The 19,703-nt window shown below is 41.3% G+C and overlaps 1 long non-coding RNA gene across 1 annotated transcript; it reads right to left on the bottom strand.

The window, feature by feature from the left end:
* Positions 1-698: 698 nt before the first annotated feature.
* LOC137165504 (uncharacterized) lies at positions 699-18,704 on the bottom strand. The gene is made up of 2 exons (XR_010923390.1): positions 18,564-18,704; positions 699-1,369 (listed from the first exon to the last, which is right to left on the bottom strand). It is a non-coding gene; the product is annotated as an uncharacterized lncRNA (long non-coding RNA).
* Positions 18,705-19,703: the final 999 nt, after the last annotated feature.

Here is a 19,703-nt window from a genome sequence, read left to right as displayed (position 1 = left end):
GTGATTACTCTAACTTCTGCTTCTCTTTTGTGAGAGATTTAAGATATTCTCAAATGTATTTATTTATTCAGAATTATTTGCCAAATATGTTGAATCACCAATTCTTCATTTGTGTATTGTTCATGGCCACTACGCTATCCAGAACTCAATATCCAAAATTCCAGCAGTGCTGGATAGTTGTAATTGGCCAGTTAGATCACATGGTATTGTTTCTTTTCCTGTATTGGATAAGAAGAAGTCTTAGAATCAGTTTAACAGTGTATATGCGAGTGTTCATTAATTCAAACTTCATTTTCTATGACTATTGTCCACTATACCATCAACATTCCTGTTAGTGAAACTGTTTGCTAGAATGTTGATGGAAATAAGGTGGGAACATAGCTAAAGCAAAACCCATTTTTAATTCAACTAATCAGGTTTTTTATACTATGGGATTTACTTGAGATCATGCAACATCTACATTGTTAAATAATTTTGCATATATTCTGGATTCTTTAGATAGCATTAGACAAAGTGCCAGATCCTGAGCTGGTATAAATCAGCTTAGCTTCATCAGCAGAGGATCTGGCCTGGATTTGTCTGGGTCTTTTAAATGTGTGACTTTATTGAGTTCTGTAGGCCAAATTCCCTGCTGATTTCCATCATATGTAACTCCATTAAATTCAGTAGAGTTGCACAAAGTGTAAGGCAGTGCAGAATTTGGCCTGTGACTGGAAACTAACTTGATAAAGTAATTATGTTTCTTTTTCTATTGTCTCTGATCAAAACATTACTTATGGAAATGGGTGAATTGCTAATAGTTTTGGCATCAACTCGCCAATACCTCTAGGGATTAATATGTGTTCAGTTTGAGTCCTCAGGGATGCCTGTTCAGGATTGCTTAGTTTGTCACGTTAAGGCTTGTGTCTTAGGGTGGAGTTATTTGATTTATTAAAAATGTGTTATAAAGTAGTAAGACAAATGCCTCCATAAATTATGTTTCTGCTGATCAGCTCAAACACGTAATTATTTGAGATATTTTGAAGGCATCGTGCATCAAGGAAGTGTTACAGTAACCTGATAATACAGATTGTTTTAGTTATGTTTGTATACTGTGTATTTCATAGTAGTGGGATTTTTCTATAGGAAATCTGCCAGTCCCATGATGTCTCTTTAGCTTCCTCACTTGTGTTTTCTGTTCATTAGGAGAATAGATCAGTTGCCATGATGTTGATGAGGAGAATCCTTGACCATGATGCAATCAACTTACTGGTCAGCTTCTGGGTAATTTTGTAGCTGGAGTCTTTCTTTCCTGCCTGAACTCCAGGATAACTGTTACACCTCCCAGACTTCTGAAGAGAGTCTAAGAGTCTCACCGTGTAGCTTGGTGCTGTAAATACAGAAAAACAGGAAGCATACCTGAGTATCTGTCATTTGTAACTCACTCGGTGCTGATTCTCTATTCTTTGCGCACCTTGGACAAATTGGTACTTCCTTGAGCAGGAGTTTGGAATGCAGGAATGTGACTGGCGGCTACACCTGGATTTGTGTGACTTGTAGTCAGTTAGGAGTATGGGCAGCTTAATGGGCTACAAGTTACGGGGTTTCGTTTCTGACCACAGAGCTGTTTTTCTGCTGTGTTTTCATGTCCACGCCAAGCACTCTCCCTTGCTGAGTTGTGAAGAGAACATTCTGGACAGCTCTCTCACATTCCCTCAGCAGCAACTGTCTGTGCAAAGCACTGTGGATATGTTTCCAGAGAGACCTCTTTCTTTTGCCCCTCCACAGAAGCCAGCATTGTATTGCCCTTGTACTCTGTCATATCCTGCATGGATTCCTTGATCATCTACTTTTAAATTTTAAATTTTAAATATACAGGGCCACCAGCTGATGTAAATCAACATTGCAGCATGGAAAGTGTAGCTCCATTGATTTCAATGGAACTACGCCAGTTTGCCCCAGCTGAGGGTCTGGCTTGTATGCAATATACTTTTGTGATCCAAAGCCAATCCAAGTGAAGAGGAGCCTTTCCATGGACTTCAGTTGACTTTGGATCAGGCCCTAATGATTAAGCACCTCAGCCTATTTAAATTAGTTATTTCATTTCAGGCTTTTGCATGCAGAGTTAGAAGGCTGCTTTCACCATTATGCATCTCATTTACTGTACATCAGCAACATGTAGTGCTGTGAAACTCCAGTAGTTTAGTTTCCCCCTCCCCATTTGTTTTAAATACATTAATATTGCATTGCGGTGCTATTTTTCTCACACCTCTGACTCTGTGTTCTAATGTTTTGCTCACTGACTCGAGCAGCACATATTTTCAGGGTGTACCATAGAAAGTAAAATACATTTCAGATTGTTTCTTGAGAGTGAAGAGAGTGAGGGAAACCTTTCAGTCAGCTGTGGGCTGGCACGAGTTGAGAATGAGACTGTAATTGGCCTTTTCATGTTCATCAGTCTCCTTCCAGGAATAAGAGAACTTCAGTAGAGTTGATCACTATGGGCATGATTTTCAGAGTGTCTGATTTAGTAGCACAAGTTGCAATGGCTCTCAATGGGACCTTACATGCTTAAACCACTTAGGTGCTTTTGAAAATCCCACTTTATATTATTAAGGGTAAAAAAAATATGGTGAAATCGGCATTGATAACATAACACCCCAATCCCACGAAGATATAGGGTATGATTGTCAACACTTTGAGCTGGGGGCATGATTCCCAGCTCGAGGAGACGTACCTGCACCAGCTTTCAGGGAGATAGTGCGCTAGAAACAGAGTATATCCAGGGAAGCACAAATGGCAGGAGTGCCTGCCTAGCCCCTCTGGCTGCCCTTGCTGCCCTGGCTACTCTCTATTTTTAGTGCACTCGCTCAATGAGAGCTGGTGCGGGTATGTCTCCTCCCTCTGGGAATCACGCCCCCCGCTCGGAGTGTAGGCATACTCAGTGATGCACGTCCCCGCTCCTCCTGTAAAGATGAGTCTATGCCCCTAAGCAAGGTTTTATAAATTCTTTAAGTACTGCTAGAATTAAATCCATTCCAGAGTCTATGGTGGTAGAGGCTGCCCTTGGTGGAAAGCCTGCTATGGGGGAGTGTCTAGTGAGACAAAGACGCCGCAACCTCTCATCTGCCGGGGGCTCATAGAAGTGGCTAGAAAAGTGGCTAGTGAGGGAGGGGGTTTGACCAAGGTAATCAGCAGATACACTGATCCAAGGGCCTGGCTGGCACAGAAAGGAATAATTTACACCAGGCTGGGTTACTCTGACACTGTGCCTCTATTTTCATGTTGATAGCACAAGCTCAACTTGTATTTGCATTTTGTCCTCCTGCCAAACATGCAAATCGTTTTAATGTCTTACCCCCATCAATCACAAAAGTCTTTTCCTGCTCTGCACTGTGCTTCCTTATAGGCTACAACCTGATTATTATTCGCTTATCTGCCAATAAATCTTAACTTATTCAAATTGTGTGCTGTTTCCTGCTACTCTTTTCTCAAAGATATTTAAAACAAACAAACAGTCTCAGTACCAACCCTTGTGGTCTCCATTATTATAATTTCCTAACCAGGATTATTACTTATTCTTTTCTCTTTCAGTAGTTCTCTGTAAAACAATGGATCGATTTTCTTGGAATATGACTTGATTTTTAATTGCATCTTCAAAATCAGCTAACTTTGCATAAGACATTCCAGCTTGTACTGTACTAAATATTGTATTATTTGATAAGTAATGTATAATGGTATCAGGACAAATCTTGAAAGCCTAACATAGGTAAAAATCCAATTGACTTCAGTGGGAGTTTTGCTTGAGTAAGAACTTGAAGATTCAGCCCACAGAGAGAAGACATACTTAAAGGCTTCACCTAAAAGGTATATATAGAAGGAGGAAAAGCTAGGACTGAGAACATTCAATCTGAACTTTGTAGCACTTCCTGAATTTTAAGAATCTTCATTTCTTGTTTTTAATATTTCATTAATGCTCTTTTCTCCATTGGAAAATATATACTGCTGTGAGAGATTAATGATGGAAAAGCTTAATTTCAGAGGCCAAATTACGGCTGTCTTCCTGGTCAGTGCGTTGAACTGAGACTGCAGGGAGCCTTTTCTAACCAGGAGAACAACCTTATGCCTCTTTATAGGGATCGCAAGATTGTGCTGCTTAGCATGCTACCCAAACACACCTGGAGGTATTGGGTGGAATCCCAGTGTTTTTGGAACCAGTGACAAAACTCCCATTAACTTCTAAAAGGGCCAGATTCGGTCCTATTTCCTTTACCACTGCTGCTGCCCACCTTCCTTCCCCCTGCCTTCCTTCTACAATCTGCGGCCTAATGCCTTTTCATCATAAAGCCTGATAAATCAGATATATGGCTTTACGATATAATTCCAGGCTGTATACTAAAATAATGTGACCAGGCAGGTTTAATGGGGAGGCTGTCCAGAGATGTCAAGTACTAAATTGCAAGACAAAGACAAAGAGAGATCTCTCAGAGTTGTTGTAAATGAATTTGTCACTGGCTGTGCTATTTATTCCCTCCGCTCATCCTTCTGCACTCAGATTCTTACGGCAGGAGATTTGAGTGCACTTAGAAAATACTGGGTGCTAAATAAAGATTCCCTAATCTTTTTTTCAGGCTCCAAACTACAGAGATTTTAGCTATTTCTGGGTTTCTCTGGATTAGTATCAAGAGGTTGAAGTTTAAGCAGACTATTAGTTTCTTTAAGCATAACATCTCCAGCAATTGCTGATGAGTTTCATGTTGTTTCCCATTAGAGTTATGAACCAGAAATAGATCAGGCATTATCACTTCTGTAACAATGTCAGTTTAAAACTTTCCACTTTATGGGTATGAATAACAAAGGACAGTATGCAAATACTTTAAGTACATGCATATGTGATCCACCTTGAACATAAGAGGCAGAAGGGTTTGTTTCTGAATTACAGAAACAGGCAGGACAGGATTCTCTAGTCTGCTAATGCCACATGGTGCAAAGTGGCTTTAAACCAGCTAGAAATTTCCAGCCAAGAATTCACCCTGTACTGGAGGAATCTCCACTCGTGCAAAGCTGGCAGAGGTATTGTAGCCACCTTCTCACCAGGTGCCCCCACCTTGATGTAAGCAGGAAGAAGGGTGGGACAGGGCATGTCAGAGCTGAGCTCCATGACCGCTATGTCCGCACTGCAGCCCAGGGTATGAATGGCAGCTCATGTAGATGTACCTGTGCTTGCTTTAGTCTAAGTCGCTCACCAAAAATAGTAATGAGGATGTGTCATTACTGCACAATGGCTGCACAAGTGAGTAGGTTCCCAGGGGGGCCAGGCAGCCAAAATCTGCACCGCTGCATCCTCGTTGCTACTTTCAGCGAGCGAGCTGGATTAAAGCTAGCACAGATACGTTTACATGAGCTGCAAATCACCTCCCTGGCTGCAGTATAGAGGTAACCTATGCTGCCTGCCCCTCCACGGGCCTAAAGGACTGACATAGTGCAGTCCCATCTGGTGTGCCCTCCTGTGGCCGGCCAGCCCATGACACCCCTTTCAGAGTCCCCGATAACTCCATGCAAGCGCACGCTCTGGTCCATCAGCATGATGTGCTACAAAAACATACTCTGAAATGATCCATAATAAAAGTCCCAGACATCTAATCCATTTCTCACCCCAGGGCACACAGTCATCACAATCACCCTATGTCTTGTCCCGTGGTGCCCCACATATCACACACGGGCGCCTTCGACCTCTGTCAATCCTCCTCTGTCCTTGTATCAGGACAGTCACTGCAGCCGTTCCAACCAGAATGCTACCCCCGTCTTCCTGGGTAATCATCAGTGCCTCTGTGCTGGGGAGCCCCCTGCCAGACGAACACCCCTCACTCCCCCGGCCCTCTCCTGGCTCCTCCAGCTCGCCAGGCCTGGAGATGTCAGTGGTTAGGTTCTTCTGCTGCCCCCCTGCCTTTGGCCCTCACCCGCTCTTGGCTGTGGCTCCCCAGCTTGGTGACAACAGGCAACTCCCTCTGTTGCTGCTGCTGCTGCTTCTCCTGCCTTTAGTCCTCTCCAGCCCTCTGGCCCTGACTCCTCCTGCTGTTCTCCTAGCGTTCAGCCCTCTCCCAGGTCCCAAATGTACAGCCTCTCACCTAATCCCGGCTCCCAGGCAGCTCTCACCTGCCCTTTCCTCACTGGTTCTGTTTCACTCAGTCTCTCTCTCTGACTGGGTCTCCCTCTGATCCTTTATAACCCGCAAGTGCTGCCCACCTTCTTCACTGCCCAAATGGGAGCCCCTTCTCTGGCACAGGTGAGCAGGACCTTCCTTTACTGGCCCCAGCCAGCCTGGACAGAGACCTTAAGCCAGCACTACTAGTGAGAACAGGACCCCTCAAGCTGCAGTTTATACTGGGGCTAGACCGGGCTGAATCAGGAGCCACCGCCAGCTCCTAGCGACTGCCACAGTCCACAACATCTGAATGTAGCTAGGACACAGTGGAAGATCGAGGCCATTGATGTCCATGGAGTGACTCCAGATTTACACTGGCAGAAGTGAATCGAGAATCAGGCCCAAGGAAGCTGTCTGCCTGCTCACTGAGAATGTGATCATTAGGGGATTCAAGACAGAAGATCTTACAGAGTCAGAGACACCCATTACTTTGTTTCTCGTTAAGACGTGACGTTCCTCCTTTCGAAACCATCCAGTCTGAGAAAGTATGACTAGCTCTTGGTTTACGGGAAACTACACAGAGAGTATAATTAGGGATGTAGGGTTCGAGTCAACACTGCAACACCTGAGCTCTGTTGAAATCAGCAGGGTTGCACCAGTGTTAAACTAGCATAATGCAAGGGCAGATTAGACCTATTATTATTTTTTACAACTATTTGTTACATAAAACCACTTTTGTTGCGTATTAGAGATTCCATACGGCACATGCAGCAGAGTGGAGGAAGGGAAGGGGTCACTCAGAGAGCAGGGACATCAAGCAGTCTCCACTGTTGGCTGTTATATTGTACAATGACACAGATTTTCTGTTTCTGAGCTACACTTTTTAAAAAGATGTCCTCACGGTTGTGGAATTTGGAGTTAATAATCAAGTATTTAATAAGCAAGGGAAGAATACATCTGAAGGGCTTGGCTGCTAGAGAGCTGTCTTCTCCTGAGAAAGCTATAAATAAGAGCTAAACGTCCTGCTTTTCTGCGAACAATGGGCTAAATTCTACTCTCAGTTTCATTGATATAAATCCAGAATAACTTCATTGCCTGTAATGGAGTAACTCCAGTTTCACACCAGCGTCACTGAGAGTACAATTTGGCTTGATATGTCTTACACCTTAGGAAAACCAGTATATGAATTGTGGTGGCTCCTTTTTCTCCCCACACCGAGTGCTTGCAGCATCTGGTTTGTAAGTGTGAGATTAATTCCTTGTGGGTTTTATGCTGGTGGTAGGGAAAATATTGTATTTTCGGAGGGGTCCGTAGCTGACACCTGCGCTACAGCAGCTTAAATACCCTTAGACAATTTGTTCCTCATGATTTGCTTAACTCTTTCCGTGATGACTGTTGTTGCAACCCTTATATGCTGGCAGCCTTTGAGATGTCCATTGAACGGTACCAAGTAGGCGAGACGGTATAGTTTGGGCATTTTGTACCATGTATCCAGCATGGCATACAGCTGGAAGGAGATAAGGGGATACTGTGAACAATTGCTTTAAATTGTATTCTCCGTTGTTTGGAAGCTTAAATATAACCCCAGTTTATTTATTAGTTTTTCTATTTGTCAAACATTGATTCGTCCTCTGTAAAGCCCAGGCCAGTTTGGCTTTTCCTCGTTTTACCTCCTTATTGGCAAACCAGCTTTACCCGTGAAGTCTGCTCGAGCAATAGGATTGGTTATTGTGTTCTCTGTCTGTTGATGAGGTCTGAAGCAGCAGAATAAAATAATACTGTGGGCCCAATGCAAAGAGAAGGCTTTATCACCCCAGGCTGTGCTGTAATGTGAATGACTACCCAAGGGGCAAGGCAGTGGAGAGTCAAGCTCAGTCCTATGTTAAAACTCCTTCTGCTTGTAACCTACCATTTTATTTAACCTTCTTAGTGTTCCTCCATGTGTTGAAACACTTATATCCTAGTACTTAAGGGTCTGATCTTGTATTCCTTGCAAATCCAAAACTCCTTTACAAGTCACTAGGAGGGTAAGGTGCTAATCAGCATGAGTAAGGGCTGGACTTATTAGCAATCTTCTGGTAGGAAAAACCTACCAGATTCTCAGACAAAAACATTTTCACAATCACTATGAATCCGCCAAACTAAACGTTTTGCTGACCATAAGCCAAGAGGAAGGAAATAAAATGAATAACATATGCAAAAGCAAAGGCGTGCAATCATGTAGCCATTTGTCTTTTGCAATGACTAAGTCCAAAATCAATAAGTCTCTGCTAATCTACATATTACATTGAAATTGGTTTTATCTACATTTTCTTCTGCTTTCCGAGTTTCTAATTCAAAATGTGCCTTTGGATTTTACATTTAGCTTTGTCTTTATCAATATTCCTCAGTCTGCTTACCATTTAGCTGGATATGTTTCCAGGATTTATCTGACACGTTTAAATGAGCAGAATCCTGTGGATACCACACCCCTCCAAGCGTTTAAGAAAAATAGAAGTTTATTAATATTGTCCTTTATTTCTATTGTGATAACACCCAAAGACTCCAGTCAGGAGCAGGACCCCAGTGCGCTAGGCTAGAAGGAACATAGGAAGCCTATGCCCTGTTTTGAAAGGAAAATTGCAATTTAATTTCAGAAAAGATAGAAAACTAGCTGTGACAGACAAGAGGAGGAAAAGGGGAGGGAAGATCAAGAGAACAATAATAAGTGGAGCTGGTCGGGATTTTTTTAACAAAATGTTTTGTCAGAAAATGCTGATTTGTCAAAATTAGGCCCAGGATGAAATTTCTGGTCAAAATGAGAGAGAGAACCAACCCAGAGTCTAGAGCACTCAATGGGGAGCTAGGAGACTCAAGTGAAAATTTAGACAAGGGACTTAAACCTGGGTCTCCTATATCCCAAGGGGGCACCCTAACCCCTCAACTATAGAATCAGTTTCTCACAAATACACCTGTTGGAGGGGTTTCACTTTGTATAAATAATTGTATAAATAGACAAACTGAATAAATATTCATTGGCCCCGAGAGCGAGAAACTGACAGAAAATACATTTTATTTTCTAAGATGTCATACTCCTGGACTTTAACAGAGATATAATTGATGCAAGAGGTAAGGCTACACTAAGTCCGTAGGCTGCCATCATTTTTCTACTATGTGAGTCAAACAAATTCAACAGGAGGCTGCCAGTGTTGGTGGTAGTTCTCCTCCCTCTGCTTGAGGACTAATTTTCAGTCATCTTGGGGCAGTATGAGGATGTTAGGGGCTGTACGGTGGCAATTGATGTCAGAATTCCCAGTGCTATAATACTGTAGCATTTTAGAGATAGCAATTCTGGAATGCAACGAAGACTGGCTATTGCCCACCTGTGGACCTATTAGGGTTTTTTTGTTTTTAAATTTATACACAGACCTTCAGGGAAAGGCATATACAAAGCTGAAGATATTGTTACGATTCATGACTCATTTATACTTTTCAGTTAAAAATGGTTTGATCCCTTTAAGTCTCTTTAAAATTAATTTGCATGTTTCACTGGTTCCAATAATACATATTATTACATCTGTTCCATTGTTTCTTGCAGAATGTTGTTTTGATTTCAATTTGTTTCTGATGGGTCTATCCAACCTCCATTTGGGGAAATCATTCAGTTTCAATTCATTTCTTTTGGAGTCCCATTCTACCAACAGTGTTTCCTCTAGCTTTCTGGCTGCAGATGTCTTGGCAACAGCTGGTGTTCAGCGACCAGAATTTCTTGCAGACTTTGTGTGGCGTGCGTGTGTGTGTGTATGTCTATGTAAAAATTGGTAAATTGAATTGCATACAGATAGTTTGGACTCTATAGACCTGACATTACCTAGCCATTTCTCATGTAAAGTAACAACTGAAAAAAATCCAAGTACATAATGCAACACAACCAGATAAGATTTAGGACTTGTCTACAAGGTGCTTTAATCCGCACTACAGGAGTGTAAATTTCAGCATGTTGCACGCTAACTGGCCCATGTGGATCCTGCTGGCATACACTGAAAATTCCCTACTGCACATCACTGTAGTGCTGTGTGAAACAGATCTACATTAACATGCACTATGGAGCTTTTTATGTGCTACAGGGTCCACTCAGGCTTGTGAGTGCATGACATGCTAGTGTGGATGAAAGTTTACACCCCTCTGGTGGGGACTACAGCACCATTAGACAAGCACTTAGGCTGAAAACTCACTGAGGTAGGGACTGCCTTTTTGTTCTGTGTTTGTACTGCAACCTAGCACAATGGGGTTCTGGTTCATGATGGGTCTCCTAGGTGCTACTTCAACACAAATAATAAAAACAATACTAACATAAGGTTATTTTATGAACTGGGACTTTTATATATCTCAGCTATTCTATATAGGTTCTTATACTGCTCTCATCACCATGGTATCTGAGCACTTTCCAGTGGCACATTAAGTGATGTGACAAACATTGTGCTTGCTGCTTGAAAAATTGCTACATCTGTTGCACAATATTTAATGGTTTTCTGTAAAGGATTACTGTAATATATTACTTCATGTTTTCACTGCTGAAATGCGATAAGGATCAAACATAAGTGTAGGAGTCCCGTTTGCCTTTGTTTATGGGTGCCACACATCATCACAAAGCCTCTTAAAAGAGAAAAACAAATGATAGGTATGACGTGCCTACTCTGCACCTTTGCTACAGTGGGTGGGAATTTCATGGTCTTAACCACATTAGAAAGATACAGGGCCACATTATGCCACCCTTCCCAAGTTGAGTACTTCAGTCTGATCCTCAGAGATATTTAGATCCCTAACTCCAATTGATTTCAATGGGAATTAGGTACCTAAAATACCATTGAAGATCTGGGCCTTCCTTATACACACATAGTAGTCATGTAATGTAGAAATTCAGTTAATTTACCATTTCACTACATTGACTGAAAGTTAGGGGTGCAGTCTCATCTGAGGGTTTACTCTTATAAATCTGCACATATCAGTTTCAGTTTATCCTGATGCAGGTCGTCTATAGATGGAAAACACTCTTGATCAGAACCTCTGAAAATGAGGCCATTTATTTGTGTGTCTAACTGTAGGCAGTGAAGTCTGAAAATTATTGTGGCCCTTGCTCTAGGTCATACAGGGAGTCCCTAGCAGAACAAGGAGCTGCCCAACGTGAGCAGGATTAGCGGAGTCTGGTTCATAATTGTATTTGTATTACAGTAGTGCTTTGAAGCCCAGACCAAACTTGGGCCCCCATTGTGCTAGGCACTGTACAAATACACAGTGAGTAGAGATGCGGGGGATGGGGACGGTATTCCTGTCCTACAACATTTTTCAGGATTTCAAAAAAGATTTTCCCATTCTGCATCAGGATGAAACTGAGACTTTTCTAAATCTTTTTTGCAAAACAAAGAGAGTGGGAGCAAGAACCCCCTAGAATAGCCAAGTGGTTAGGGCACTCAGCTGGGATGTAGGTGACCAGGGTTCAAGCTTCAGATTTGCCTGAGTTAGTAAAGGAACTTGAACCCAAGTGTTCCATCTCCCCCTCCATGAGTGAGAGCACTTGGCTGTTCCAGGGTCACTATTTCTCTCCCTCTCTGGTTTTGATCAGGAGGTCTATCCCGGACCTCCTCAACCAAAACTTTGTTGAAACCAAATCTTTCCTGTGAAAAGTTTTGGTTTCCACAAATCGGCATGTTCTGTCAAAAAACTCACCGGCTCTAAGAGTGATAGACGGTCCCTGCCCTGAGGAGCTTACAATCTCAATAGCCAATACAGACAAAAGGTGGGAGCAGAAAAAAAAGTACAAAAAGATTAAATGACTCGCCCAAAATCACATAGCCAAGGTCAGTGGCAGATCTGGGAATCAAATTCAGGTCTCCTCTGTCTCATTCACGTGCCCTGTTCATTGAACCACCATACAGCCTCTCCTGTTTATGTAGTAAATATAAGGAGATAGAATAATGATAATTAGATTCTTGCCAGTTCAAAAGAGAATTAGAGATCTCAACAGTGCACTGAAGTTCAAGCTCTTGATTTAGTTACTTTTCTGTGAAAATTATAAACATGGGTGGCACCTGAACCAGGCGTAAAGCCTGGGGTGGATTTTCAAGGGGCAGTCTGAGATCTGATTTCCATGGGCATGCAAATTCTTTTTTTATCTTGCTTGCTATGAGTGAGTGGTTGAGTCACGGGGTCAGAGTCAAACCTGGTATAAACAGTTGTACTTTCTCTGATCACTAGTAGCTGCTTTTGATTAATTACTTTACTTTCATTCCTTTTAGTGCATGGCAATTGACTTTAAGTGACTTGTAAGCGTAATATAATAAACAGGGTCCTAAAGGGAATGTTTTTTCATTGGAGCTATGCATTGATTTGTTGCTGTTCCGGTTTACTTTTAGACATAGGACTGGCACATAGATCTGAGTGTGACTTAAATGGATTCTGTTTGTAGTTTGGTTCTTGGAACCTGGTCTTAGTTTTGACCCTACAATCCGTACTATAGCTCAGGGTGCTGGGATAATTTTTATAGTGGGGGGTGCTGAGAGTCATTGAAGCAAACGATAAACCCTGTATATGATGGAAACCACTTCAAGTCAAGGAGTGTGGCAGCACCACCAGCATTCTGAGGTCCAGCGCCTGTGACATAGCTCAAAATACTGGTACTGCAAAAAGGGCATTTAATGAAACTCTTCACCATTTTCTTCTGTAGTCAGAATAATAGTGGGATTGCTAAATGTGTGGCTACAGGCTAGAACAAATTAGAACACAAGATATTTCATATGAAATAATCATGTGCACCATATACTTATATATGTATGCATGAACATTCAGTAAAAATAGCACGACTCAAATCTAGCTGGAAATATACAGAAGAATGCTTGATTTTCGTACCGCACTGGGGTAATGAGCACTAGAAAGAACTGTGAACAGAAGCAGGTTCTGTCTATTAGTATATTACCCCCTAAAAACAGGTTTTTCAATACTCCTAGAAGCCCAGAGGCCTTCTAATCAAGCAGGTGTCCTCCTGGAAACATGCTGATATATGCTCCACACCTAAAAATGTTAGTGGTTATATACACAGGCACACCCACCTAAACAATTTTAAGCTGTTCCCACACTCTTGGGAGAAATCTATGATCCATGTACAACTTTTATTACAATCTATTGAGTTTTTCTACAGTCCTCATCTTTTCTTTGTAGGAATACGGAAGGTGATGAGGACTTCCTGCGTGGCATTCTCAACTCCCATTGAATCTAATGGAATGGGTCCTAACTGTCTAAGAATAATCCCCCTTGAATTTTGACTTACAAAACCACAAAGTAATATTTGGTGCCTGTTGAGTGTTTTGATTATTATTTTTATTTGTATTGTGTTAGCATGTAGTCCTGGACAAGGACTCTGTTGGGCTAGGCACTACACAAACACAGAACATGTTTTGAGCATTGTCACATAATAACACTCCATGGAGTTTACAGATTTAAAAATGTGAAGTGACTGAGAGAATCCCTTAAGCAATCTGAGTTACTTGAACATCTGAGAAGTCAGAGGCTAGGTTGCTTAGCATGATCACTGGAAGGTCAGAAAGTTTTCGCAGCCCACAGCTTTTGAAAAAAAGTAATTTTGACTGTATTTATAACATTTCAACAAAACAACAAAGGAGCCCCTGATTTTGGGTGCCTCAACTCTTGGGTGCCCAACCTGAAAAATCTTGGGCTTCAATTCCCAGAACTGCTGTGCATAGTTAGGTGTTTAAATATGTAACCTGATTTTCAGAAGCGTTGAGCAGCAGCTCTTTCTACCATCAGATGCCCCATACCAGGGTAAAAAGAGCCCAAAGAGTGGGGCTTTATGAGAGTCAGCTCTGAGCTGGGACTCTACCACTATCTCTGCAATGATCTGACTCAGTTAAATTAAAATGTTACATGTATGAAGTTTGTTATATTGTTGCATTTAGCAACATCCCCCTAAAGGTCTAGTAATTTCCATTATAATTGTTTATTTCTTAGCTTCAAACTTGAAAGACCAAATCTCTGCTCAACAGGGATTTATTTTTATAATGTGTAAAGAAAATAAAAGTCTATTAGAGGTGAATGAAATATTTATTGAATTCTAGTTTCAGACCAATATCTAGTCACATCAGACCAAACATAGCCAATATTTTAAAGTGAACATTTTGCAGGGACTTATCTCTTGGAGTAGAAAAGTACAATATTGCCTTTGGTATCTTACAAATAAAGACAGAAAATACAGACAGAAAAATATTATGGCATCTGTGAGTGATATTATTCAGTCTATGAAAAGTTAATATATTTTCTCTTTTGGAGTCCGCTCCTGCTACTAGTATGGGGAAAATATGGCAGAACTTCAGTTCATGCCAGTGGGGGCAAGATTTGCAATGATCTACCCAATCTTTAGCTTAATTTATGATTAAAGTAAGCAGAGGGCACAGACGTTTTGTCTAAAATGAAAGGGATTTAAAAAAAAATCCCAACTATAAAACTGAAGGAGAGATGTAGATGAAAATGATCAGGAAACAACAATAAAAATATTATCTGCATGCTTACTTTATTTACATTTAAACATTTCCTCTCTCACAGAGCCAAAACTGAAAGATTTGTTCAGTTCTATGACTTTGTGTTCTCTACACATAAAGCTAAGCCTGGAACAGAAAAGATTAATGCTTGAACATTGCTCCCAGCTTGTGTTTTAAATACACACAATATCTTTCTAAGAATACATGTATTTAAATAATGAAATACAGATCTAATAAAATAAAATCCATTTAGATTGATATTGACTAAGAACTCTTTTGTGATGTCTTGGGTGTATTTAATACACAGTGGGCAACGTAAGAGTCTTTCACTTCTGCCTGATTTCTCCCTCACTTGCCTGATTTGTTGGGGAACAATTTATGACATCAGTCTTGCTTCAGAAGGTCTCTTACATCTTACAGAGATCTTCAGGGTTACAGTAACTTGACTTGGCAGCAGCATGGCAGAGGCCGGACTTCTGTCCATTCTAGGAAGCAAACTGAAGAGGTATAGTAGAAAGAAGGTGGTTTTCTTGGTCTTTGAAAACTGAAGCAATCCATTATTTCATGAAACCCATCTTCCATGAGTTAAATTATTCACCTTCAGAGCCACTTAAATGGATGCTTGAGTCAAAAAAATTTAAATCGTGATTCTGTTTAAGGTCCATCAATTGCCTTTGGTTAGGGTCCCGAACCAAAGCCCAGTGAAGTCACTGGAAATCTTTACATTGACTTCACTGGGATTCGGATCAGGCTCTATGGGAACATGCACATAGCAATGGGAGGTGTAATTCTCATCTTCCACGGACATCCATGCATGAGTCCTGCTCAGGCTAGCACTTAAAAAATAGCAGTGTGGCCACAGGGACACAGGTGGCAAGTTGGGCCAGCCACCTCAGTCTATAACCAGGGACCTAGGTGGGAACACACTTGGGCTGCTATCCCAACCACTGCCTATGCTGCCGGGGCCGCCCTGCTATATTTAGCATGCTAGCTGAAGGAGGGCTAGTGATTGTATGCTACTCAGACTGGGAATTACAATTCCCAGCTGCTGTGCAAATGTACCCTTAGTGAGAAGGACACATACTAAGCCAAAGCCAATATAACTTATGGGTAGGTAATATATGTGAAAATAATGGATTTAACTGAAAGCCATGGTGAATTCCTATTTAATCGAGGGTTGAACGACATTGCCTTCACTAGATGCTTTTTATTATCCTCACAGTTCAGGTTCAGATCTCCAATACTGTGCGGCAGTAGGGCACCATTCATCTTTCCACAGAACATCTGTGCCCTATTTGCTGTTACCAAGCCCCTGATCCAGGTCTTTGCTAACCTTCGGAAATATTGAAAAGCACTCCCTATGGTGCAGAAAGGATTAGGTGCTTTTTATTTCAGCAGATCGATGAATAAAATACTCACTAATAGAGCAGTGGAATTGCACCAATGTATGGCATGTATCTCAGTGAAAATAAATCATTTAAAATGAACGGTGATTGGAAATCAGACACTTTGAATGTGTGCAGATGTATATCTGCCTATTTACAAAAGAAACAAAGGTATCCTATTAACACAAACAAGCAAAGCCAGGTTTTTGGAACGACTGATGTACTTTGTGAGCAGAGAAGAAATATGCAGCGGAATATTAAATTCAGATGAAGAGAAAATGACTAACATCTGTTAAGACGTGTGAAAGACCCATTTGTGTACACAGAGTTTTGAAGTGTTTCTAGAATAGCTACCGAGTGTGTTTGCCATGCTAGCTTTCTTCTGGCTACATATGCTCTGCTGTGTAGGTAATCGTTAGTGAATGATTTATAACCTCGTTACAAGTACACAGCAACACCGTAAACAGATGCTTAACTCCTGACATGCATTTTTGGTTGCTCTGATGCAATGAGTCTAAGTCCAAACAGAGGCTGTCATTTCAGGTTGTTTCAAGTCCTGTACAACCGAGTTCTACATTTCCTGAGCTCGGTAGGAGTTTAGATCACGGGGCTGTCACTCTCTATTCATTCTGGACTGCTATATTTTCCTTTATATTCCTCTTTCATAAACAACAGACCCTCGTCAGTCTCTCGGCTTCAGTGTCTGAGAAGGGTCTGAAGACCAGCTCATAGGATGACAACAGTGTGAGTTGTGTTGACTGTGGATGAAACTGCCCTGTGCAGAGGGGCTCAGCTTGAGACTCAGGCCCCATTAAGTCTCACTTAAGCCCTGTTTGAGAGACAGAAGCCCTGTCTACATAACAGAGCCGTAGCCAGCATGGCTATACTGGAATAGCTATGCTGGCAGAGCCCCCTGGCATAGATGCAGCATAAACTGACAGGAGTTGTTCTGCCAATATAACAACACCTCCCCATACAACATTAGCTATCTTGACAGAAGCCTTCATCTGTCAGTATAGTTGTGTTTCAACGGGGGTTCTACCGGCATAGCTACATCGCCTGGGGTGCGTGATTTTTCAAACTCCTAGCTGACATAGCTATGCTGGCAAAACTAGAGTAGACCAGGCCTCTGCACACACAGCTTTATCCACCTTAACTACACTGGTAACCCCCCCTAGTGTGGATGCAGTTAAATGTATAAATATGTTTATGCTGGCTTAATTTATTTCTGCATGGGAAGGGGAAGAAGCTATGCTAGTGCAACCCAGACCGGCTTTGTGTGGAATTCTGTCCCCTCTGGGGTTGGCTAGGTCACATAGTGGTTGAGTGGTAGGAGTATGCTGGGTGATCCTCTGGCACTCAGAATAACTTCCCCTGGTTTGGGGGAGTGTTTAATCCACACCAAGTGACTGTGGGCTACCCCAACTTTTGGCACCGTTAGCCCAGCGTAATGCCAGCCACACAAGGCGTTGTACTGGTATAATTAATTTGGTAAAAGAATCACACCCCTAACCTATCCTCCAGGAATTTCTCTAGTTCTTTTTCAAACCTCGTTATAGTCTTGGCCTTCACAACACACACACACACACACACACACACACACACACGAAATTACAATTTCACAACTGCACTAATGACCTCAAATACAAAGAATCAAATCAAAACAAAGCCTCTTTAGATCAAAGAAACTTAATCTTCATATTTAAACTACAGAATAGTAAAGTTACTCTTCCCCCAAATGATAACATAATCTTGAGAAACCTAGTTGGCATGTTATTCTGTAATTATGTTTTGTGAATGAATTACAGTTTATCTCTCCAAGCATAATAACTACAAACCCAGGAACAGTAATAGATATATTATATTTAGAACAAAATTTGGCCCTGGTATATTGTTTTCATACTGGAGTGCTGCCAAGGTTAATCCGCTGTAATTGTGTCTATCAACAGATTTTAGTATAAACAAAGCAGACAGCCCTGGAATTGTTGATATAATTCTTTCATTAACATCTTGGTGCCACCATAGACCATGGTTCCTGCTATACTATACCAGATCTCATTTTGCATGGATTAGGTTAGCAGTTACTAAATTATTCTGCAATTGTAATTCTGTTTTGAAGAAGTCAGTGAATGTTTTTCCTTAACCCAAATTCTGTTACTGCTAAAAAAGTTTTGGGGATAGAATTGATACAAGTTCAATTTATTGCTTCTCTTACCCACAAGAACCATGGGTTCTGTAAACCACAATGTATAGTAAAGAAAAAGAGAAGATTGAACAAAGGAAGAAAGCTTTTGCAAAGTGAGACTAATCACTGAAGGCCTGAATTCCAGCATTGCTGAGCACCCCAACTGATGTTAATGGGAGCTACAGGTGCTTAGCGTCTCTGAAAATCCAGGTATAATCTAACAAAAAGTAATACTATAGTGTCCTGGGTTTGTGTTTGGGTTCTGGATTAGCCATGTTAAATCACAATGTGAAATAGTGCTTTTCCAATGGCCTGAAGAGCTTCTGGCATTCAGTACTTACTTCATTCTCAAATTGTTTAATGTTGCATGAAGACTCAGCACACCGATGCATTTTGGGACCTGATGCCTGGCCAGAGTAGCCAGGACAAGTGTTGAGTAAATGAGCAGGATGAGGAGTCTTTGACAGAACAGAATTTCAGGGATTTCTGTCTGGGGGGAATGTGGTGATGGAGTTTTGAGAGAGGCCACAGGTGTTTGCTGTTGGCTGTGAGATCTGTTTTGGGTTATCTGGAGAGGGATGATTGGTAAGAACCTATTAGGGGGTGGGGCTAAGGGACTACAAAACTGGCCTTTAGGTGCATGGTGCTCACTCTAGGTAGGGAGCTCAGTTTACTAACAAATCAATTGCAGACTTGAGGAGTGCATTTTAGTTGGGAAGTTTAACATAGTTCAGGTGCTCACTGCAGCTGGGGAGGGTGGCATAGTTGAGATGCTCACTCTGCTTTAGAACTTTGATTTAGCTCTGAAGCTTAACTCTAGCCTGGGAGTTTAGTTATCATTATTAAATAAATATGATAGTAGGGCCTACGGGAAAACCAGGAATGAGAGCCCCATAGTACAAACAGAGCCTGGAGTATGCTCTAGTTGTGAGAACTTCTCTTAGAGCACTTAATATGGGAATTTTTAAAGGATGTCTATTGCTTATGAAGCTAGGATTTTGTAATTTAAATTAAACATGTTTCCTATGGGATAGCAAATTTTAAAAAAAAACAACCAAACCTTTACTTAAATATATTCCTGACTTTCTGTTTCTTTCCCCCTGACTGCCCTTTTGAGTTGATGGTCCCCCAGATGTCATGTTGATGAGCAAACTATTCAGAGTACTCTTCCTTTTGAACCCTATCAAGTTTTTTTCCATCATAATGGTATTAAATAAGAATAATTTAAAATCACAAGCTCTCTAGACATTGCTGTACATTCCCATGATAAGAAATGGATAAATGAGTTCTGTAGCTAATAAAGTTGTTATTTATATGACATCTTTATCTCAAAGAACTTTACAAAACATTTATTTAGTGGAGGCTGGCCACACCTCAGTAAGGAAATGATCCCTGTTTTGCAGGTAAAGAAATTGCCCCATGATCATACAGCAATTCATTGGTAAGATAAGAGCAAAAATCAGGGTTCTGATTCTCAGCCT

The sequence above is a fragment of the Emydura macquarii genome, unplaced genomic scaffold (genome assembly GCF_026122565.2).
Source record: "Emydura macquarii macquarii isolate MOO-44397 ecotype Brisbane River unplaced genomic scaffold, CSIRO-AGI_Emac_v2 contig_2768, whole genome shotgun sequence".
Taxonomy (NCBI): domain Eukaryota; kingdom Metazoa; phylum Chordata; order Testudines; family Chelidae; genus Emydura; species Emydura macquarii.
This window is presented reverse-complemented; position numbering and strand designations above follow the sequence as displayed.